Here is a 17,485-nt window from a genome sequence, read left to right on the forward strand (position 1 = left end):
GTATATTTTCTGAGTGAAACATTTTCCGCACTCTGAACAAGAATAAGGACGTTCGCCCGTGTGAGTTCTCTGGTGCACAAGAAGTTTTTGTTTCAGAGTGAAACTTTTCCCGCACTCTGAACATGAGAAAGGACGCTCACCGGTGTGAATTTTCTGATGTATAAGAAGGTATTGTTTTGCAGTGAAAGATTTCCCGCACTCCGAACAGGAAAAAGGACGCTCACGCGTGTGAACTCTCTGGTGGTCCAGAAGGTATTGTTTCATAGTGAAAGATTTCCCGCACTCCGAACAGGAAAAAGGACGCTCACCCGTGTGAACTCTCTGGTGTTTAAGAAGGTTTTGTTTCATAGAAAAACATTTCCCGCACTCTGAACATGAGAAAGAACGCTCACCCGTGTGAATTCTCTGATGTGTAATAAGATATTCTTTCGTAAGGAAACCTTTTCCACACTCTGTACAAGAAAAAATAAGCCTATCTGCGTGAATTTTCTGGTGTAGCAGAAGGCTTCTTTGATAGGGGAAACATTTTCCGCACTCTGAACATGAAAAAGGACGGTCACCTGTGTGCATTCTCTGGTGTTTAGAAAGATCTCCTTTTTGAGTGAAACATTTCCCGCACTCTGAACATGAATAAGGACGCTCACCCGTGTGAATTCTCTGGTGTCTATGACATATTCCTTTGTTAGTAAAACATTTTCCGCACTCTGAACATGAAAAAGGACGTTCACTCGAGGGACTTTGTTTCTGTATAGGTGGTGCTCTATTATAAGCGAGAGTTTTCTCACATTCTGCAGATGGCGAGGAACTCTCTCCTGTATGATCTCCATCATATAAAGAAGACTTCATGGGTTTGGATGGTTGTGTTGATTGATCGGCACTGTGAGATCTTAGATGGACATCTGAAGTCATAGTATGGGATTCATCAGAAGGTTCCTCAGGATTAGAAGGATCCATTGATCTTAGATGGACATCTGAAGACATAGTATGGGATTTATCAGAAGGTTCCTCAGGAATAGAAGGATCCATTGATCTTAGATGGACATCTGAAGTCATAGTATGGGATTTATCAGAAGGTTCCTCAGGAATAGAAGGATCCATTGATCTTAGATGGACATCTGATGTCATAGTATGGGATTTAGCAGAAGGTTCCTCAGGATTAGAAGGATCCATTGATCTTAGATGGACATCTGAAGTCATAGTATGGGATTCATCAGAAGGTTCCTCAGGATTAGAAGGATCCATTGATCTTAGATGGACATCTGAAGTCATAGTATGGGATTTATCAGAAGGTTCCTCAGGATTAGAAGGATCCATTGATCTTAGATGGACATCTGAAGTCCTAGTATGGGATTTAGCAGAAGGTTCCTCAGGATTAGAAGGATCCATTGATCTTAGATGGACATCTGAAGTCATAGTATGGGATTCATCAGAAGGTTCCTCAGGATTAGAAGGATCCATTGATCTTAGATGGACATCTGAAGTCATAGTATGGGATTTATCAGAAGGTTCCTCAGGATTAGAAGGATCCATTGATCTTAGATGGACATCTGAAGTCATAGGATGGGATTCATCAGAAGGTTCCTCAGGATTAGAAGGATCCATTGATCTTAGATGGACATCTGAAGTCATAGTATGGGATTCATCAGAAGGTTCCTCAGGAATAGAAGGATCCATTGATCTTAGATGGACATCTGAAGTCATAGTATGGGATTTAGCAGAAGGTTCCTCAGGATTAGAAGGATCCCTGGATCCCTCCAGATGGTGAGGTCTGTGATGTGCGGTTGGAATAATGGGATCTTCTCTTGGAGAACATTGTGTGATGTCATCATCTTCTGCTTTTAAATCTGGAGATAAAATTGGATCTCCCTCTGAAGTCTTCATAAGAAAGCGTCCATCTGTAAGAAAACATTTAAAAAAAAAAAATTAAAAATATTTTTCTAGTCTTACATTCAGGAGTCATATATTGTATGTTGGTCTACCACTAAGAAGTTTCCCAGGGCTCTGGCATGGCATTGGGTGTAATAAGTGCAGGAACTCAACTACGAACCCAGTGATGGTGGTTGTTGTAGGGGCATACTAGCACATTATGAAATACTTACCTTAGAACGAAGCTCCCACATCCCTACCCAATCAACACTTAGGGGGCTGACATGTTGCCTCGCCATTTCTTCAGGGGTCGTTGGCTCCGGCACTGTGAATGGCCGGAGCCTCGATGACGTTACTTGGAAGTCCTCCATTCCGGCACGATGCGCCAGACCCTCACTGCGCATGCGCCGCTGCATGTAGGTTTAGGAGATATTTATTTTACCTACAGGTTACGTGTTACATACAGAGTACAGGGTTCAGGAGTGTGTTATGCAAAGTGTACAAGGTTCAGGAGTGTGTGTAGGGTTCAGGAGTGTGTTACGCACAGGGTGTAGGGTACAGGAGTGTGTTACGTACAGGGTGTAGGGTACAGGAGTGTGTAACACACAGAGTGCAGGGTTCAGGTGTGTGTGCAGGGTTCAGGAGTGTGTTACGTGCAGAATGCAGGGTTCGGGAGTGTGTTACACACAGTGTACAAGGTTCAGGAGTGTGTTGCGCACAGGGTGTAGGGTACAGGAGTGTGTTACGTACAGGGTATAGGGTACAGGAGTGTGTAACACACAGAGTGCAGGGTTCAGGTGTGTGTGCAGGGTTCAGGAGTGTGTAACGCACAAAGCGCAGGGTTCAGGAGTGTGTTACACACAGTGTGCAGGGTTCAGGAGTGCGTTATGTACAGAGTGCAGGGTTCAGGAGTGTGTTACGCACAGTGTGCAGGGTTCAGGAGTGTGTTACGTACAGGGTGTAGGGTACAGGAGTGTGTAACACACAGAGTACAGGTGTATGTGCAGGGTTCAGGAGTGTGTTATGCACAGTGTGCAGGGTTCAGGAGTGTGTTACGCACAGTGTGCAGGGTTCAGGAGTGTGTTACGCACAGTGTGCAGGGTTCAGGAGTGTGTTACGCACAGTGTGCAGGGTACAGGAGTGTGTTACGCACAGTGTGCAGGGTACAGGAGTGTGTTACATACAGGGTGTAGGGTACAGGAGTGTGTAACACACAGAGTGCAGGGTTCAGGTGTTTGTGCAGGGTTCAGGAGTGTGTTACGCACAGTGTGCAGGGTACAGGAGTGTGTTACGCACAGTGTGCAGGGTACAGGAGTGTGTTACATACAGGGTGTAGGGTACAGGAGTGTGTAACACACAGAGTGCAGGGTTCAGGTGTATGTGCAGGGTTCAGGAGTGTGTTACGCGCAGAATGCAGGGTTCAGGAGTATGTTACGTACAGGGTGTAGGGTTCAGGAGTGTGTTACGCACAGAGTGCATAGTTGCCAACACTTCAAATAGAAGTTGTTTTTTAGTTGTGCGTTCAGCAAGCCACTGTAGAATGTACTTTATGCGGGGTGCATGCATTTAAGTATGGAGTGTGTGTACAGGAAAGGAGAGCGCTGTCCATGACTATATGTACAGGAAAGGAACGTGGTGTGTATGGCGTTGTGTGCAGGAAATGGAGCCATATGCCCATATTTGGGCAATGATGTCACCACTATCCAGGCTGCCAATAGTTGTTAAGGAAACAGCGGGGAATGAGCCTTAATATGGGCACACGGCCATGCTAGGGTGATAACATTATTATTTTTAATGGGACTTTCAGATTCCGATAAGCTCTCGTCATGCAGACCCCCGCAACCAACAGGCAAGGGTTGTGGGGATGAGACCCTAGTCCAAGGGGTTCCCCCCTTACAAGGCATCCCCTCATTTTTTTGCCTTGTTATATGTTCCCCAGGACATTGCCCACCCCACATAGTATTTTTTGACACCACCTTGCCGATTAGCCCAGAAAATGGGCATCATTATTCTGACAGATTCGGCTCCGGTTGATTATACTTTGGCATCCAAACTTCTTTGAAGTATGCTGTGCCCCTGCTGCCTCGTACCCGGGGCACTTCAGCTCATCTCTATTGATGACACTGAAACTGTAAGAATGGAGAAGGACCTTGCTCATTTCTTGGAAACATGAGAACATACTGAAGAAGGGGGATGTACTGTTCATATGACGTACAATGTGAATTGTTTCTGAAATTAGTGTTTATGACTTACTTGTGTCCACATGTATCGAAGAGTCCTCCTGGTTACTTTCCATAATCATCTCCCCCTCCTCCATAGACTGCTGATCTCCACTCACCAACCTCTCTTCTTCTTCTTCCTCTTTAACCTCAACTTTGAGGTCTTTCCGTTCTTCACCCTAAACCCCAAATATCATAGAATACAATTATAAAAAAGGAACAAAAAATTATAAAAAAAGAATTGTCTACTCTGGGTGGAATCCCGGAAATACAGAAGACCTCTCTCCTCCATAGACCGCTGAGCTCCACTCACCAACCTCTCTTCTTCTTCCTCTTTAACCTCAACTTTGAGGTCTTTCTGTTCTTCACCCTAAACCACAAAGATGACAAAAGTACAATTATAAAAAAAGAATTGTCTACCCATAGAATTATTTTTGAGTTATTTTTGGCCAGTTGCAACCGCATCCTTTTCTTTATAATTGTGATCCTCCTGGGTGGAATCCCGGGAATACAGAGGACCTCCCTCCTCCATAGACTGCTGATCTCCACTCACCAACCTCTCTTCTTCTTCCTCTGTAACTGTGATATCCTTTGGTTCTTCACACTACATCCCAAGGATAAAGAACATTTTAGTATCAAGGAGATTGCATAGAAGGATGTCCTCTCATAGAATTAATTCTGAGTTATTTTTGCTCAGTCCCATCTACCTGATCATTCTCTGTATAGGTATGATGTTCCTGGGTGGAATCCCGAGAATACAGAGGACAACCCTCCTCCATAGACTGCTGATCTCCACTCACCAACGTCTCTTCTCCTTCTTCCTCTTTTACTTCAACTTTAAAGTCTTTTAGCTTTTCACCCTAAACCCCAAAGATGATAGAAAACATAAAAAAAAAAAAAAAAGGAACAAGAGATCACATAGAAGAATGTCTGATGGCTTAGAATGCATTGTTAGGTCTACATGGTCAGTCCCACCTACCTGATGATGGTGGGGGATGGTGTGATCTTCCTGTGTGGAATCCTGGGAATACAGAGGACGGGGACATCTCTCTGGTGGGTTCCCATTACTGGATCCATCTGTAGGAAACACACACACTGACTGAATACATTGTTTCTATGTGTTTATCAGATGATGGGGGATCTAGGTGGAGCCTCCATACTGCTCTCTCCTTTACAATAAAGTCTCCTCTTACCCGGTGATGTGAGGGGCGGCTGATTCTTCATCATGACATCCTTGTAGAGATCCTTGTGTCCTTCCTAAGATGGTTCTTGGGATTGGCAGCTGTTTTTAGATTACTTAGATGTCCTCTTCACTACTTCATTTATCCTGTGCACAATTAAATGATCACTAAGTACATTCCCAGACTCCTCCTCGTGTCTCTGGTCAGGTCTGTGTTTTATTAATAAAGATAAGAGTGATGTCATGTGATTTGGATAAATGGCTCTATATTTAGGATGCATCCGGTCTATAAACCAGAGGCTCTGGATGGACAGTTGGATAAATGGCTCTATATTTATCATGTGTCTTGTCTATAAACCAGAGGCTCTGGATGGACAGTTGGATAAATGGTTCTATATTTAGGATGTATCCGGTCTATAAACCAGAGGCTCTGGATGGACAGTTGGATAAATGGTTCTATATTTAGGATGTATCCGGTCTATAAACCAGAGGCTCTGGATGGACAGTTGGATAAATGGTTCTATATTTAGGATGTATCCGGTCTATAAACCAGAGGCTCTGGATGGACAGTTGGATAAATGGTTCTATATTTAGGATGTATCCGGTCTATAAACCAATTAGAATGTATCTGGACTATGAAAACAAAGTTTATAAACATTGATAATATATACATATTTTATGTATCATCATCTGTTGGAGATAAAAGACATCACAGTGACTATGGAGGAAGAGGACGGACATGACGGGGGGGGGGGTTTACTGGGTGTAAATATAAAATAAGATCTTATTACCTCCTCTGCTGCCAGTCCCAGCAATGTCTCCTCTCTATTTCCTCACAACTCACCTCTCACCTGAAACTTCCTTTTTTATACTCTGACGTCACTTCCTGTCTGGACCTGACATCACTTCCTGTTGTTGCGCTCCACTGACAACACATGAGATCACACCACCTTGCGTTAAATTTAAATACTGCAGTGTACTTTACGTTCCATCCTTTTGCCCTCTGCCCTGTGGTCCATTCATCTATTATGTTAAAATATTATTACTATACAGGATGTATATAGTGATAACAGTTTGCGCAGCGCTTTACAATATAAAGGAGGACAGTCCAATTACAACACAGTTCAAAACAGTAGGAATAGGAGGGCCCTGCTCATAGAGCTAACATTAATAATTGTACCTCACATCAAATCCAGACAATACAAAAATTAAACAAAAAAACAAGAGTTGTAATATTTATAAATGTGCAACTATAGAACTAAAAATATTTATAGCAATTATATATAATTATATAAATATATGAATTGTTGACAATCCTGTAATTTAATTACCAATATACACAGGACTCATTTGATTCATATACAGTATGCCACGTTCCTTTGCACGGTTCCTCTATTTCATGGATGATCCATCTTCTTGTTATTATGAAAAGAGATGAAACTTCCTCTTCTCACTGGGGATTCAGTACTTGAGTCTCCGGTAAGTGCTCAGTGTATAGAGTAGAGCCCAGATCTGAGTTCTCAGACCTGACCAGCTGATCACAGCACAGATTTATACCACAGATTGGAACTTTCACTTTCACTGCTGGAAGATTCTACCACCAGGAATGGATGTACTAGGAGAGGTTATGTACAACTTATCACATCCGGTCTCTTCTGGAGTTTTCAAAGTTCTCTCGCAGCTCTCCTCCCACCGCCCACACTACTTTCTATGGCACCTGATTGATGTGATGGGGGGACCTCTGATGTTATGAGAATACTCCGATGTGAAGGGGGGGGGGGGGGCTATGATGTAAAGGAGGTGTTCTGATGTGAAGGTGGGGTCCTCTAAAGTGATGAGGGACCTCTGATGTTTTAGGGGTGATTTTGATGTGATGGGTGAACCTCTGATGTGATGGGGGAACCTCTGATGTGATAGGAGGACCCCTGATGTGATGGGGGAACCTCTGATGTGATAGGAGGACCCCTGATGTGATGGGGGAACCTCTGATGTGATGGAAGGACCTCTGATGTGATAGGAGGACCTCTAAAGGTATGGGGGAACCTCTTATGTGATAGGAGGACCTCTGATGTGAGGGGGGAACCTCTGATGTGATAGGAGGACCCCTGATGTGATGGGGGAACCTCTGATGTGATAGGAGGACCTCTGATGTGATAGGAGGACCTCTGATGTGATGGGGGACCTCTGATGCAATGGGAGGATGTCTTGATCAGTGTAAATAAGATGTCTCACCCTTCACCCAGACTGCTGACCAATCTACTCCAAGAACCCCCCTTATAACTGAACTTAAAATGATGAGGCTACACTTTAATTGGAGTATAAACCGGCCACAGCAGCCATTTATTCATAATTATAAAAATTAACATTATAACCAAATAACAAGCACAAACTACAGTATCTCCCCCCGGTGGTCTTTGAAGGCACTTCCCCAATGAACATATCCATATCCCACACTGCGGGCCTTTTACCATACTAGGCCTACGGCCGTGATATCCAGCCTGAAGACAACTCTTACCATACCATTTCAGTTAACCCGCGTTAACTGTACACCAAAAAGGGGAGGGGGAGCCCATACCACCTCGGAATCCCCCCATATTTCCATCTCCATTGGTCAGTTACCACCCACAAAGACCACCACTACCGCCACATCACTTCTGCCATGGCAAAATCCGCACCCAGCCCCTGCAAAGAAATAATTATTAGAGGAACACATAACGTAGGGAGGGCGGGCCGGAATCTTCCTACCTCGGTCACTAGCTGTTTCTACTTACAGTGCCTTGCGAAAGTATTCGGCCCCCTTCAACTTTTCAACCTTTTGCCACATTTCAGGCTTCAAACATAAAGATATAACATTTTTATTTTTTGTGAAGAATCACCAACAAGTGGGACACAATTGTGAAGTGGAACGAAATCTATTGGATTTTTGAAAGTTTTTTAACTAATAAAAAAATGAAAAGTGGGGCATGCAAAATTATTCGCCCCCTTGCGTTAATACTTTGTAGAGCCACCTTTTGCTGCGATTACAGCTGCAAGTCGCTTGGGGTATGTCTCTATCAGTTTTGCACATCGAGAGACTGAAATTCTTGCCCATTCTTCCTTGCAAAACAGCTGGAGCTCAGTGAGGTTGGATGGAGAGCGTTTGTGAACAGCAGTTTTCAGCTCTTTCCACAGATTCTCGATTGGATTCAGGTCTGGACTTTGACTTGGCCATTCTAACACCTGGATACGTTTATTTGTGAACCATTCCTTTGTAGATTTTGCTGTATGTTTGGGATCATTGTCTTGTTGGAAGATAAATCTCCGTCCCAGTTTCAGGTCTTTTGCAGACTCCAACAGGTTTTCATCCAGAATGGTTCTGTATTTGGCTGCATCCATCTTCCCCTCAATTTTAACCATCTTCCCTGTCCCTGCTGAAGAAAAGCAGGCCCAAACCATGATGCTGCCACCACCATGTTTGACAGTGGGGATGGTGTGTTGAGGGTGATGAGCTGTGTTGCTTTTACGCCAAACATATCGTTTTGCATTGTGGGCAAAAAGTTGGATTTTGGTTTCATCTGACCAGAGCACCTTCTTCCACATGTTTGGTGTGTCTCCCAGGTGGCTTGTGGCAAACTTTAGACGAGACTTTTTATGGATATCTTTGAGAAATGGCTTTCTTCTTGCCACTCTTCCATAAAGGCCAGATTTGTGCAGTGTACAACTTATTGTTGTCCTATGGACAGACTCTCCCACCTCAGCTGTAGTTCTCTGCAGTTCATCCAGAGTGATCATGGGCCTCTTGGCTGCATCTCTGATCAGTCTTCTCCTTGTCTGAGCTGAAAGTTTAGAGGGACGGCCAGGTCTTGGTAGATTTGCAGTGGTCTGATACTCCTTCCATTTCAAAATGATCACTTGCACAGTGCTCCTTGGGATGTTTAAAGCTTGGGAAATCTTTTTGTATCCAAATCCGGCTTTAAACTTCTCCACAACAGTATTACAGAGCTGCCTGGTGTGTTCCTTGGTCTTCATGATGCTCTCTGCGCTTTCAACAGAACCCTGAGACTATCACAGAGCAGGTGCATTTATACAGAGACTTGATTACACACAGGTGGATTCTATTTATCACCATCAGTCATTTAGGACAACATTGGATCATTCAGAGATCCTCGCTGAACTTCTGGAGTGAGTTTGCTGCACTGAAAGTAAAGGGGCCGAATAATTTTGCACGCACCACTTTTCAGTTTTTTATTTGCTAAAAAAGTTTAAATTATCCAATAGATTTCGTTCCACTTCACAATTGTGTTCCACTTGTTGGTGATTATTCACAAAAAATGTAAATGTTATATCTTTATGTTTGAAGCCTGAAATGTGGCAAAAGGTTAAAAGTTCAAGGGGGCCGAATACTTTCGCAAGGCACTGTAGCCTGGGAAAAAACCCCCTTCCATCCATGACTCAGTGCCCACTGCCCCAAACCTTTTATTATTTATTATTGTCGATTTATATAGCACCAACAGTTTACGCAGCGCTTTACAATGTATAGGGGGACAACACAATTACAGTACAATACAAAAGGTACAGGAGGGCCTGGCTCGTAGAGCTTACATTCTAAAGGGAGGGGGTGGTGGTACAAAAGGTAATAGCTGCAGAGAATGATTTGATGGGGGTGGCTCGGGGACAGTTAGGTGGGTGTGGGATAGGCTTCCCTGAATAAATGAGTTTTCAGGGAAACCTTTTCAACTTAACCCTTGCCTCTCCCTTATTACACTGTCATGCCAGCCTTCTGCCAGCTCCATTGCAGTACACCTGCTCCCAGGCCTTTCTGATCTGATGGAAGGACATCTGATGTGATGGGGGACCTCTGAGGTGATAGGAGGACCAATGATGTGATGGAAGGACGTCTGATGTGATGGGAGGACCTCCGATGTGAAAGAAGGACCAACTGATGTGATGGGGACCTCTGATGTGATAGAAGGACCACTGATGTGATGGGAGGACCTCTGATGTGATAGAAGGACCACTGATGTGATGGGGGACCTCTGATGTGATAGTAGGACCACTGATGTGATGGGGGACCTCTCACATGATGGGAGGATGTCTGATGTGATGGAAGGACAGGGCGTCACAGTGGTGTAGTGGTTAGCCCTCTCATCTAGCAGTAAAAGGGTCACTGGTTTGAATCCCAACCATGACACTACCTGCCTGGAGTTTGCATGTTCTCCCTGTGCCTGTGTGGGTTTCCTCCGGGTACTCCGGTTTCCTCCCACAATCCAAAGACATGCAGGTAGGTTAATTGGCTTCTGTCCAAAATTGGCCATAGTATATGAATGGGGAACTTGGATTGTGGGGACCAATGTGAGTATGCAATGTACAGGGATAGGGACAATTGTGGACACTCACTCAGGTTGAACTGGATGGACTGGTGTCTTTATTCAACCTTACTAACTATGAAACTGATGTGATGGGAGGACCTCCAATGTGATAGGCAGACCTCTGATGTGATAGTAGGTCCTCTGATGTGATAGGCGGACCACTGATGTGATAGTAGGTCCACTAATGTGATTTAGGACCTCTGATGCAATGGGAGGACCTCTGACATGATGGGAGGATGTCTGATGTGATGGAAGGACATCTGATGTGATAGGCGGACCTCTGATGTGATAGAAGGACCAACTGATGTGATGGGGACCTCTGATGTGATAGAAGGACCACTGACATGATGGGAGGACCTCTGATGTGATAGAAGGACCAACTGATATGATGGGGACCTCTGATGTGATAGAAGGACCAACTGATGTGATGGGGACCTCTGATGTGATAGAAGGACCACTGACATGATGGGAGGACCTCTGATGTGATAGAAGGACCATTTGATATGATGGGGACCTCTGATGTGATGGGGGACCTCTGATGTGATAGAAGGACCACTGATGTGATGGGGGACCTCTGATGTAATGAGAGGACCTCTCACATGATGGGAGGATGTCTGATGTGATGGAAGGACATCTGATGTGATGGGAGGACCTCCAATGTGATAGGCGGACCACTGATGTGATAGGCGGACCACTGATGTGATGGGGGACCTCTGATGTGATGGGAGGATGTCTGATGTGATGGGAGGACATCTTATGTTGAGGTTTGAGCGCAAATTGCCAAATGCTCTGAGCTGTTCGGACATTGGCGCTGCCTCCCCCGATCATGCAGCGTGACATTGGTGGCACACTGTGACTGTCTGTTGCTACAAATAGCACACGCTGCTGGAGCACTCCTCCTTTTCACCCTGAGGCCATACGCACCTTAGTTACTACGCACTCCTTTTCAAGTTTAAGTATTAATCAGTTGCTTGTTTGCTTTTTTACCCTTTTCACTGGGCTCTTTTGGTAGTTCCTTCGCCATACTAGCCTTGGTCAGCTATGTGGCTTCTATCACTAAGTGGTTGTACTCTCCACCTAGCCTTTCCACACTATCACATGCCTTCATGGCCTGTAGTCTTACCGTCTGCCTTTGTGCAGCTTCACATACATATTTACACATTGCTATTTTTTCCCCAGAAGTGTAATCATCATGTGGTTTATGCCACACAATTGCTTTCGGGGACTACAGTCCTTTAGATGTTTCACTCCCTGCTGTTTGTGCCACCACGTGGCTGTGGAGACTATTGCCTCAGCAGTTCCCATGGCGCCCTCAGCTGTCAGCACTACCTCCTTGAAGATTTAGCTTACCTGTAGATAAGAGTGATTGGGGAATTTTAGTCCCTCCTCTTCCTTCTTCCCCCCGTGCTAACTATCTGATCCTTTTGCATTCATTTATTTCTTTATAGATACTTTTACCTCAAATTTCTCCTGATGAGTGGATAACTCCACGAAACGCGTAGAGCCGTTATATGTTGCACCTTACAATCACGTGTTTGAGATTCTCCAGGACTATGCATTTGATCAACAATTTTATCCTCGCTATTATCAATTTTAAGATCATTTATGTTTACATCTAACCTGAACAATGGATTCTATATCGATATGTTTATCACTACAGTTGTGAATCATGTTGAGATACAGTATGTGTGTGTATATATATATATGAAATATAAAATATTACGATATCTATTGTTACCAATGTTACATAATTTACTATGAATCTTTTGTATATGGACGAGGAATCATTAAACATGTTTTTGCTTCATATAAAGTCCCACAAACCCCATTTTTAGGATCTCTGATGTGATGGGAGGACCTCTTATGTGATAGGAGGACCTCTGATGTGATAGGAGGACCTCTGATGTGATAGGAGGACCTCTGATGTGATAGGAGGATCTCTGATGTGATAGGAGGATCTCTAATGTAAGGGAAGGACCTCTTATGTGCTAGGAGGACCTCTGATCTGATGGGAGAATCTCTGATGTGATAGGAGGATCTTTAATGTAAGGGAAGGGACCTCTGATGTGATAGGAGGACCTCTAATGTGCTAGAACCTATGATGTGATAGGAGGACCTCTGATGTGCTAGGAGAACCTATGATGTGATAGTAGGATCTCTAATGTAATGGAAGGGACCTCTTATGTGATGAGGCCCTTCCATCACATTAGAGGTCCTCCTATGTGCTAGGAGGATCTATGATGTGATAGGAGGACCTCTGATCTGATGGGAGAACCTATGATGTGATAGGAGGACCTCTGATCTGATGGGAGAACCTATGATGTGATAGGAGGACCTCTGATGTGATAGGAGGATCTCTAATTTAATGGAAGGGACCTCTTATGTGATGGAAGGACCTCTTATGTGCTAGGAGGATCTATGATGTGATAGGAGGACCTCTGATCTGATGGGAGAACCTCGGATGTGATAGGAGGATCTCTAATGTAATGGAAGGGACCTCTGATGTGATAGAACCTCTAATGTGACGGGAGGACCTGTTATGTGCTAGGAGGACCAATGATGTGATAGGAGCACCTCTGATCTGATGGAAGAACCTCTGATGTGATAGGAGGATCTCTAATGTGATGGGAGGACCTCTTATGTGCTAGGAGGACCTATGATGTGATAGGAGGACCTCTGATGTGATAGGAGGACCTCTGATGTGATAGGAGGATCTCTAATGTAATGGAAGGGACCTCTGATGTGATAGGACCTCTGATCTGATGAGAGAACCTCTGATGTGATAGGAGGATCTCTAATGTAATGGGAGGACCTCTTATGTGCTAGGAGGACCTATGATGTGATAGGAGGACCTCTGATGTGATAGGAGGACCTCTGATGTGATAGGAGGATCTCTAATGTAATGGAAGGGACCTCTGATGTGATAGGACCTCTGATCTGATGAGAGAACCTCTGATGTGATAGGAGGATCTCTAATGTAATGGAAGGGACCTCTGATGTGATAGGAGGATCTCTAATGTAATGGAAGGGACCTCTGATGTGATAGGAGGATCTCTAATGTAATGGAAGGGACCTCTGATGTGATAGGAGGACCTCTGATGTGATAGAAGGACCTCTTATGTGCTAGGAGGGGAAAAAAATCGGTGTGGGGTTCCTCTAAAATGTAGGAACAATACAAGTAAAGGGACAACAACAGTGGCGACATCATTGCCACGTGGCCATATTTAGACAATGATGTCACCACCTATCCCCACCTCTTTGCTTTCGTGGCCTGAGAACCCCCGATCATGTAATTGAATAAGTCAGGTGATGTCAGTGGTTGCTAAGGACGCGGCGGGAGCAAGCATGTGCTACTTCTTTAGAAACCATTGTTCCACGCCGTAAGCTCTACACTTGAGTTTGGACTGAACACGAAGCTCATCTCCTTTCTCCGGGTGAAGGAGGAGGATCAGAGGTTGGTGGGGAATACAAATCTCATGGTTTGCATTCATCTCTTCAGGTCAGGGTCTGTATATATGATGGACCCTAATGAGGGACGCCCACTCATCTTACTGGAATTGGTTATTGGGGAGAATGGAAAAAGAGGAATGGGGACAACTCAACTTGGCCAGAAAGAGAGCCAGGACTTCCTGCAGATGGAGTCTCCAAGAAAAGGAAGAAGCCAGTAGGAGACTCAACTTGACAGATTCCACCTGTAAATAAAATATAACTTTTGCCGGGATGTACCCCTTTAACCAGTTGCTGACCGCCGGCCGTCAAAAAACGGCCAGGCGGCGCAGCTATTGCGGCGGGAGGCCGTCATATGACGGCCTCCCGTTTAAACAGGGATGCGCGCGATCGTGCGCGCGCATCCCTGTTTCTTCGGTGGCGGCGTGTCACGGAGACACCGCTCGCCACCGAAGGGGGTGAACAGCCATTCGTTATGGCTGTTTACCACGTGATCGGCCGTGATGAAGTCACGGCCGATCACAGATGGTCACACCCCCTACGTGCACGGCGCATGCGCGCGATCGCGAGCGCGCTGCGCGTGCACGTCGGTGGCGGCGTGTTCCCCGGGAACACTGCTCGTCACCGACACTGGTAAACAGCCATTGGCTGGCTGTTTACCCACGTGATCGGCTGTGATCCTTTCACAGCCGATCACTAAAAATGTAAACAAACCGCGGTAACGGGATGTTACCGGGTTCTCCTCCTCACACACTGATCGTGTGTGAGGAGGAGATTGCGGTAACATCTCGTTACCGCCTACAGTACACATCAAGCACACTGATTCCCCCCCCCCCCAATAAAGAGGACCTGTCACCACCCCTCATAATACCTGTCAATCACAGTCCATCAGAGTACCTGTCACAGTCCATCAGAGTACCCGAGTACCTGTCCCAGCCCATCAGAGTACCCGAGTACCTGTCCCGGCCCATCAGGGTACCCGAGTACCTGTCCCGGCCCATCAGAGTACCCGAGTACCTGTCCCAGCCCATCAGAGTACCCGAGTACCTGTCCCAGCCCATCTGAGTACCCGAGTACCTGTCCCAGCCCATCTGAGTACCCGAGTACCTGTCCCAGCCCATCTGAGTACCCGAGTACCTGTCCCAGCCCATCTGAGTACCCGAGTACCTGTCCCAGCCCATCTGAGTACCCGAGTACCTGTCACAGTTCATCTGAGTACCCGAGTACCTGTCCCGGCCCATCAGAGTACCCGAGTACCTGTCCCAGCCCATCAGAGTACCCGAGTACCTGTCCCAGCCCATCAGAGTACCCGAGTACCTGTCCCAGCCCATCAGAGTACCCGAGTACCTGTCCCAGCCCATCTGAGTACCCGAGTACCTGTCCCAGCCCATCTGAGTACCCGAGTACCTGTCCCGGCCCATCAGAGTACCCGAGTACCTGTCCCGGCCCATCAGAGTACCCGAGTACCTGTCCCGGCCCATCAGAGTACCCGAGTACCTGTCCCGGCCCATCAGAGTACCCGAGTACCTGTCACGGCACATCAGAGTACCCGAGTACCTGTCACGGCACACCAGAGTATCCGAGTACTTGTCACGGCACATCAGAGTACCCGAGTACCTGTCACGGCCCATCAGTGTACCCGAGTACCTGTCACGGCCCATCAGGGTACCCGAGTACCTGTCACGGCCCATCAGGGTACCCGAGTACCTGTCACGGCCCATCAGGGTACCCGAGTACCTGTCACAGTCCATTAGAGTACCGAGTACCTGTCACAGTCCATTAGAGTACCGAGTACCTGTCACAGTCCATTAGAGTACCGAGTACCTGTCACAGTCCATTAGAGTACCGAGTACCTGTCACAGTCCATTAGAGTACCGAGTACCTGTCACAGTCCATTAGAGCACCGAGTACCTGTCACAGTCCATTAGAGCACCGAGTACCTGTCACAGTCCATTAGAGTACCGAGTACCTGTCACAGTCCATTAGAGTACCGAGTACCTGTCACAGCCCATCTGAGTACCCGAGTACCTGTTCCAGTCCATCTGTGTACCAGAGTACCTGTCACCGCCCTTCAGAGTACCCAAATACCAGTCACCAAACCATCAGAGTACCTGTCACCAGGCCATCAGAGTACCCGAGTACCTGTCACCAGGCCATCAGAGTACCCGAGTACCTGTCACCAGGCCATCAGAGTACCCGAGTACCTGTCACCAGGCCATCAGAGTACCCGAGTACCTGTCACCAGGCCATCAGAGTACCCGAGTACCTGTCACCAGGCCATCAGAGTACCCGAGTACCTGTCACCAGGCCATCAGAGTACCCGAGTACCTGTCACCAGGCCATCAGAGTACCCGAGTACCTGTCACCAGGCCATCAGAGTACCCGAGTACCTGTCACCAGGCCATCAGAGTACCCGGGTACCTATTTGCAGCCCATGTCTCATAGAATATACGTTGGGGTGTTTACTTTCCAAAATGGGGTCATTTTGTGGGTAATTTCACTGTCCTGGTGGTCCAGGACCTTCAGAAGTGTGATGGGTAGGAATGAAATAAGATGTGTCATTTATGCTCCTAGAACGCCTGAACGTACTACTTCAATGTTCGGCCTCTCTATGTGGCCAGGCTGTGTAAAAGTCCTACACATGTGGTATCGCCATACTCGGGAGGAGTAGCAGAATGTATTTTGGGGTGTAATTTTTGCTATATACATGTTATGTGTTAGAAATATCTTATAAATTGACAATTTTGTGTAAAAAAAAATGCGTTTTAATTTTTTTCCACATATTCCAAAAACCTCTGGAAAAAAATGAACCGTTCAAAAGACTCATTCTGCTTCCCAGATTATACGTTGGGGTGTTTGCTTTCCAAAATGGGGTCATTTTATGGGAAATTCCATTGTGCTGGTACTCCAGGGCCTTCAAAAGTGTAATAGGTGGTTGAGAAATGAGATGCGTAATTTTTGCTCATAGAACGTCTGAAGGTACTACATCAATGTTAGTGCTCTGTATGTGGCCAGGCTTTGTAAAAGTCTCACACACGTGGTATCGCTGTACTCGGGAAGAGTAGCAGAATGTATTTTGGGGTGTCATTTTTGCTATATACATGCTATGTGTTAGAAATATCTTATAAATTGACAATTTTGTGTAAAAAAAAATGCGTTTTAATTTTTTTCCACATATTCCAAAAACTTCTGGAAAAAAATTAACCATTCAAAAGACTCATTATGCCTCACAGATTATACGTTGGGGTGTTAGCTTTCCAAAATGGGGTGATTTTATGGGAAATTCCATTGTGCTGGTACTCCAGGGACTTCAAAAGTGTAATAGGTGGTTGAGAAATGAGATGCGTCATTTTTGCTCGTAGAACGTCTGAAGGTACTACATCAATGTTGGTGCTCTGTATGTGGCCAGGCTGTGTAAAAGTCTC

The 17,485-nt window shown here is 45.7% G+C and overlaps 1 long non-coding RNA gene across 3 annotated transcripts; it reads right to left on the bottom strand.

Moving 5' to 3' along the window:
- Nucleotides 1–9,550: 9,550 nt before the first annotated feature.
- Nucleotides 9,551–14,341, bottom strand: LOC143955242 (uncharacterized). 3 transcript variants are annotated; one of them, XR_013269789.1, is made up of 3 exons: nt 13,386–14,341; nt 11,206–13,348; nt 9,551–10,317 (listed from the first exon to the last, which is right to left on the bottom strand). It is a non-coding gene; the product is annotated as an uncharacterized LOC143955242 (long non-coding RNA). The 3 variants fall into 3 exon arrangements; XR_013269790.1 differs by lacking the exon at nt 9,551–10,317 and having other exon boundaries at nt 10,444–12,848; nt 12,889–13,348; XR_013269791.1 differs by lacking the exon at nt 9,551–10,317 and adding an exon at nt 10,444–10,752 and having other exon boundaries at nt 11,286–13,348.
- Nucleotides 14,342–17,485: the final 3,144 nt, after the last annotated feature.

This window comes from Lithobates pipiens, unplaced genomic scaffold, assembly GCF_037356315.1.
Source record: "Lithobates pipiens isolate NorthernLeopardFrog02 unplaced genomic scaffold, aLitPip1_a1.2 Scaffold_35, whole genome shotgun sequence".
NCBI lineage: Eukaryota > Metazoa > Chordata > Amphibia > Anura > Ranidae > Lithobates > Lithobates pipiens.